Raw genomic sequence first — 6,707 nt, forward strand, 5'->3', positions numbered from 1 at the left:
ACCTGGCCGCATGTCTTTGGACTTGTGGGAGGAAATCGCAGCACCATACCTACACTATCCAGTTTTAAAACTATTAAACTGAAAGTTTCAGAAATAGGGTTACCATTTGACTTCATTCTTTCAGTGGTGTTTGAAAGCACTGGGTGGTTTTTCTTGTGGCTAACGCTGCACCACTATCTCTAGGTACAAATCCTGGTGTTCATATATTTACTGTTATTCATTCTTCTAATGCTGGAGCAAACGAACAGTTTATTATTAGGAATAGATCATATTTATTTGTTTCTTTATACTTGCAGGACACAAATTCACACCAAATGGCACGTTTTAGCTTGCATGTTATATATTTTTTCCTGTCAGTTCCTGCTGAGTTGGGTCAGTGGTCTGGTTCCTCTCGGGGTTTCTTCCTGTAATTTTAAGGGAGTTTTTCTTGCCACTGTCCCCCTTGGCTGCTCAACACGGGTTTTGGGTCTGTTGGTCCTGGATGCTGTAAAGCTGCTTTAAGACGATGTCTATTGTAAAAAGCGCTATATAAATAAATTTGACTTGACTTGATATTAGCATGGTATTTTATAGTTGTGAGAGTCTACGTCCATGATTATAACACGTGAGTGGTTTCATGGCTGTGCTGTGAAACATGGTGGTGGCAGCATCATGCTATGAGTGTGCTTCTTGGTGGCAAGACTGAAAGACTGGTAAAAATTGGGTTACCTCCTAAAAGAAAACGTCCTCAGCAAAACCCAAACTCAGTTCACAGCCATACATCCAAAACACTTCAATGAAAGTCTCTCAATGTGCTTTATTGGCCCAGCCAAGGGTCAGACCTAAATCTCATTAGGCATCTGTGGAGAGACCTGAAGATGGCAGGTCAGAGATGCTCACCATCCAATATTGCCATGAAGAACAGGATAAACTGCCCAAATCCAGGTGTGGAAAGCTTGAGACGTATCCCAAAAGACTTGCAGCTGTAATTGCTGGCAAAGAGGATTCTGCAAAGTCAAAGTATTGACTAAAGGGTCTGAATACTTTGGATTTTATAAATATAGATTTTGTAGACTGATGGTAAATACAATGATTCTATCCATTCAAAATCAAATCCACAACACAACTATGTGCAAAAAGTCAAGGGGTCTGAATACTTTCCGAATCCACGGTGTGCATCAATCTCGCCCTGATCTTGGCTGAACAACAAACAAATGAATGATTAAATGAACGTCCTGCGACGTCCTGCCGCGTTCTCCACTGTTGCCTGGCTTGACGGATGACTTTGACCCTGCTAACGCTGGAACGTTCATCAGAAATGCAGCAGACTGACCCTCGGTCCTTCCCTCCATGTCTGCTCATTCATATTTCATTAAGGTCAAACACGTATGTTTAATATTCAGGGTGAGATGATAAACGAGGAGCTGGTAGGACGGACGTTGGTCGGGACTCCTGTTCCTGCTGAGCTGAGCCAGTTCTCTATGGACACACTGATACCAGCTCAGCAGGCACCGGAGGCTCCGACCCTCCACCTCGGGTTTCTGTGTTCCTGTCCGTGCAAAAATGACGGGCATCACGTCGAGAGGTGATCATAAATTCCAAATCATTTCTTATTTTTTACTTCTGTGCAACAACACAATAACTTCTACACATGAGTCCATTATGTACCCAAAAACAAACGTGTGGATATAGCTAAGTACCCCACAAGTACTCTTATGACTGAATGGGCACAAATTTCCACAGACACACTCCATCCTATATTGATGCACATGTCTGGAATTGAACATCCATCCAAGCTCATGGTCAGGTGTCCACATACTTCTGACCATGCTGTTTTAAAATCTAATGGTTTTAAATTCTTTGGGGATTTTAAATGTGGAACATGAGCCTCCGGCTTCAGCTTCAAAGCGTCCATTAACGTCGGTCCGACCCGCTGCCCTCTCCGGTCCGAGGGTGGAACAGGATGTGTGCGTGTAAATCAACGCCGTCGTTTAATGCCAGAACTGCTCTTTAGGGAGCGTCGGAGGAAAGTACCCGAGTTTAATTGGTTTGACATTTCACGTGCATTCAAACACTTCACCTCGATGCCAACCGGGCAGAACCACGAGCCGGTGCCGGTGCCGTCGTCTTCCCAAAGTTGTTCCGCGGTTCCGGGAAATCCAGGAAAGCCTCTCGCTATCCGGTCAGCGCTCTCACTGCAGACGCTGAACTTAGCCACTGTGAACAGGATATTTAAGGGATCAATGCTCACCAATTAGCTAAGCTCTGTGCCTCCAGCAAGCAACAGTCCATGATACCGGGCAGAAATGTGGGTGAAATGCAGAGTGTAGCACCACGAGAGCCGTGCCGGGGTGGAAATCCCTGGCAATGTGATTTTCACTTCAGTGTCTGCACCAAATCACCATGCCAGGAACCCTCCCCACCACAGCTAGTCTGGCATCTAAGGGGGTCCATCAGTGGCACGTCGGGCGCTCCTCTGCCTCTGCGGTGAGAGAAGAAAAGAAGCTGGTAAAAAATCCACAAAATGCCAACTACACACGGTCCGTCATACTGCACATGATAATCAGTCCTGTTTATTTGAGTTCTTTTTCAGGGTGGCATGGTGGCACGGCTGGAACTGTGTATGCCACACGGAAGCATTACATTTACCTGGGTGCTCTGGTTCCCTCCCTGTAACATGCAGAAGGTGAACTGGCTGTACTAAATTTGCCCCGGGGTGTGAGACAGTAATTAATGCCCTGTGATAGATTGGCATCGAACCCGCTGCACACCGACATGAATTTAATACAAATTAATGAATAATGAGTCATGGCGCAGGGCGAGGTGGGAATACAGTCCAGACAGGGCGCCACGCTCCCGCAGGGCACCACCTATTCATTCGCCCACTCACACCTAGTGCCAATATAAAGCAGCCAATTCACCTACCGCATGTTTTGGTACGAGGGAAGAAAACCTACTTGGTAGAAAACAACCTGGAGGGCTCAGATCCGACCTGGGTGTTGATTTGCAGCACCCACACTGCCAACTGTGCCAATGTGCCCTGCTAAAATGTTGCACGGTGTACCAAACAGATTCTCACCAACCTTTATGATGATGTTGGGATGTGTTGTGATGTTGACACCTGGAAACACTGGCTGCGGTGCAGAATTCACCTACCGCATGGTGCCAGTTAAAAGAGGGCAGAGCTGGGACTTGAACCCACAACCTTCCAGGTGGTCACCCACAGCTCTTCCCCCAAATGTTTTTTTTAGCAATTGTATTGCGCTCTTGGAGCTAAGAGTGTTAAGAGCCTTGCTCAAGGGCCCAACAGTGGATTTGAACCCACAACCTTCTACTTGGTAGAAGTAAATGTTTTTTTTACACTTTACATATTAATTTGCTCTATCATTTGTAGGGCAGTTGTAGCCTAGCTGTTAAGGTACTTACCCCACCAAACCTTACCACTTCCAGGTTGTCACTGTTGGGCCCTTGAGCAAGGCCCTTAACTCTCAATTGCTTAGTTTGTATACTGTTTGTATACTGTAAGTCGCTTTGGATAAAAGCGTCTGCTTAATGTAAATATTTCAGCTTGTTTGGAAGCTGGAATCATAGTGCAGGGTCAGCCACTATACAGCACTTCGTGAGCAGACAGGGTTAAGGGCCTTGCTCAAGGGCCCAACAGTTGCTGCACGGCAGAGCTGAGATTCCTTCCATACTGCATCTTTTGACTGAAACCACAAAGCTCTCCACACTAGTCACTTATGAAAGAAAACACAGTAGACGTTCCTCTCAGACATGAAGATCAAGCTCTGGTCCCCAGGGCCCCGAATCTACGGTGCAACTGCAGTCCTCACAATTCAGAGCAAAATAATATTTATAGTCTATAGTCTTGATTAGCATGTTTCTGCTCTTGTATACCACAGTAAATAATCGCTTAGACTCCAAAAATGCCGGAGACAAAATTCTGAGCTCATAACCGGTGATTATTTTGTATTATTGTTGCATCCTGCGCTGTAAAATTCCTCCCCTGCTCCCTCGCAGTGGCTCCGTAGCGACTTGATTATGTCGCAACGATCTCCAAACAGTCTGATTGGCAGACGGCGCAAAACTTTGGAGTTACTGAGCGCCATTAAACCCAGACTTTAAAAGCACAGAACACAGATCATGTTCATCCATTCATTCATTCATTCAATCCACCACTGTATCCTGATCAGGGTCTCGGTGGGTCTGATTCACTGGGAATAATGCAGGAAAAAACACTGACAGGTCGCCAGTCCATCACAGGGCACACACACACTTAGGCCAGTTTAGACTAGTAGCACTCTACACACACACCTGCCACCAGGTGAGGGACAGGTGGTGACCATGTCTCTCACACACACACACACACACACACACACACATATTTACACAAACACACACACACACACACACACACACTTAGGGTAGTTCAGATGTGTGGCTAACAGTACTTTACACACACACCTACCACCAGGTGAGGCACAGGTGGTGACCATGTCTCTCTCTCTCTCTCTCACACACACACATATTTACACAAACACACACACTTAGGGCAGTTTAGATGTGTGACTAGCAGCACTGTACACACACCTGTCACCAGGTGAGGGACAGTGGGTTACCATGTTTCACACACACACACACACACACACACACACACACACACACACACACACACATATTTACACAAACACACACACACAGGGCAGTTTAGATGTGTGACTAGCAGCACCATGTCTCATACACACACACACACACACACACACACATACACCCACCCATGTTGTTGCTTAAATACATGAATTTTAATAATTAGACGGGGTGTACCAATGTTTTTGTCTTAATGTTGTATGTAAACACTTATAATAATTACTAAGTCAGGTGTTTTAGCCACGCCCATTACTGGCAGGTTTATAAAATCAATAATATAATTCAAATCTGCGTTTATAACTTTGTGTCAAGCTCTTTTTTGACTAAACTGGCACAAATCCCTACAGATCCACTCCAGAACCTTATAAAAAGCCTTCACGGAAAATTAAGTCTGTTATGAAGCAGCTCCTTTTACTATTGCCCATGTTTTGGGAATAGGACGTCTTGTGGTCGGGTGTCCACATACTTTTGGCCCTTTTGGAGAGCACTGAGTGCTAATGAACTAGCAAACATTCCACTCTCGCTGGTGTTAGCGAGCGCTCGGAGGCTCAGAGCCTCACCGGACCGTCGGGCGCTGAAAGGTCAGGAGATACGAGCTCTGGACGGATGAGGTGATGCTCACGCCGCGTGGTTTCGGATGTGGGATCAGCGAGAGCAGAGCGAGAGCAGAGCGATCTGTGTTTGAAATGTCAGCTCTCACTCCTACACACGCCATTATAGTTCTGATCACTGGTGAGCTGGTCAGGGTGTGGATCTGCTTACGGGAGGATATGATGCACGTCTTCAAACGTCATCGAGTCTCAACACGCAGACGATGAAAAAGTACGAATAAAAAAAAACTGCCAAAGTGAAGTCTCTTTTTATGTGCCCATGATAGAGCTCAAAAACTTACACTCTTACTGCACTACCGTTTCATGGGCTGTGTTCTAAATAGCCTATCACATATTACATGCTGCACTTAGTCTATACTGCATACTAAACTCAGTATATATACTGCATACTGCACTCTGTTTATACTGCATATTGCAATCAGTATATACTGCATACTGCACTCAGTATATACTGCATACTGCACTCAGTATATACTTCATACTACAATCAGTACCTAATGCTAAACTCAGTGTATACTACGTACATTCAGTATATACTTCATACTGCATACTGAACTCAGTATATACTGTATAAAGCTTGATTTGCGCACAAGGACGCAGTCATGCTGGCACGGGAAAGGCCCTTCCCTAAACTGTTGCTGCAAAGTCGGAGGCATGGGCACGCAGGTGGCGCAGCAGGATGTTCCTTTGGACTTGGACTCGCAACCCTTGCTGCATGAACGTTAACCACAGGCTGGCACAAGCATTCACCACACTGTGTGCATCCAGCCGACTTCCTTTCCTACCAAGAGCCCTACACATGCTGAGTAACATGCCAGGCTCTCTGCATTCCTCTGCTCGTGCCAACGCCTCAGTCAGACAGTAGGCATCACTGTTATGCCGTCAAGGAGTTGATTTACTGTCTGGCCTTTCCAGTTAAGATTGGAGTCTGGATCTTTGCGGTGGCGGGCGAGCACACTAGACTGCTGCGCCACCCGAGCGCAGAATTTTTAGTGTTTTTAATTTAAAATTGATTTAAAATATATTTAAAAAGATTGCAAGTTCACGTTGTGCTCGTTAATCGGACATGCTGTTCAGTGCACGTCCATTCCAAAAGGCGGTCACGTTCATTTTATAAATTTTAACGAGCGTCATGTTCTATATCAGCATGATTAAAAGAAATGAACGAACGACAGCCGGAGGAATTTTAAGAAGCCTGGGCGCCACGTCTGTGAACGTAAACGCTGTAAACATGTTACTCAGGGCCTGTGTGTTTCTGTGCATGTGTGAGCTTGAACCGATCGCATACAGCGGCGCTCTGGTGCAGAGCCGTTTACAGCCTGGTCGTAAAGCTAAAAATGTGGCTGTTAAAGAGGCTTGCTTTTTCGGCAGATGTGTGTGGCTCATGCGGTTGGAAGACGGAGCTGAAAGCTCGAACACGTGAGAGAAATCACGAAGACATTCAGCGGCCCGAGATAAACAATGAGATCC

General features: G+C 45.8%; 1 long non-coding RNA gene across 1 annotated transcript; it reads right to left on the minus strand.

The window, feature by feature from the left end:
• Positions 1-248: 248 nt before the first annotated feature.
• LOC134331574 (uncharacterized) lies at positions 249-2,165 on the minus strand. Its single transcript, XR_010015136.1, has 2 exons — positions 2,060-2,165; positions 249-986 (listed from the first exon to the last, which is right to left on the minus strand). It is a non-coding gene; the product is annotated as an uncharacterized LOC134331574 (long non-coding RNA).
• Between the last annotated feature and the right edge of the window lie 4,542 nt (positions 2,166-6,707).

This window comes from Trichomycterus rosablanca, chromosome 17 (assembly GCF_030014385.1).
Source record: "Trichomycterus rosablanca isolate fTriRos1 chromosome 17, fTriRos1.hap1, whole genome shotgun sequence".
Taxonomy (NCBI): Eukaryota; Metazoa; Chordata; class Actinopteri; order Siluriformes; family Trichomycteridae; genus Trichomycterus; species Trichomycterus rosablanca.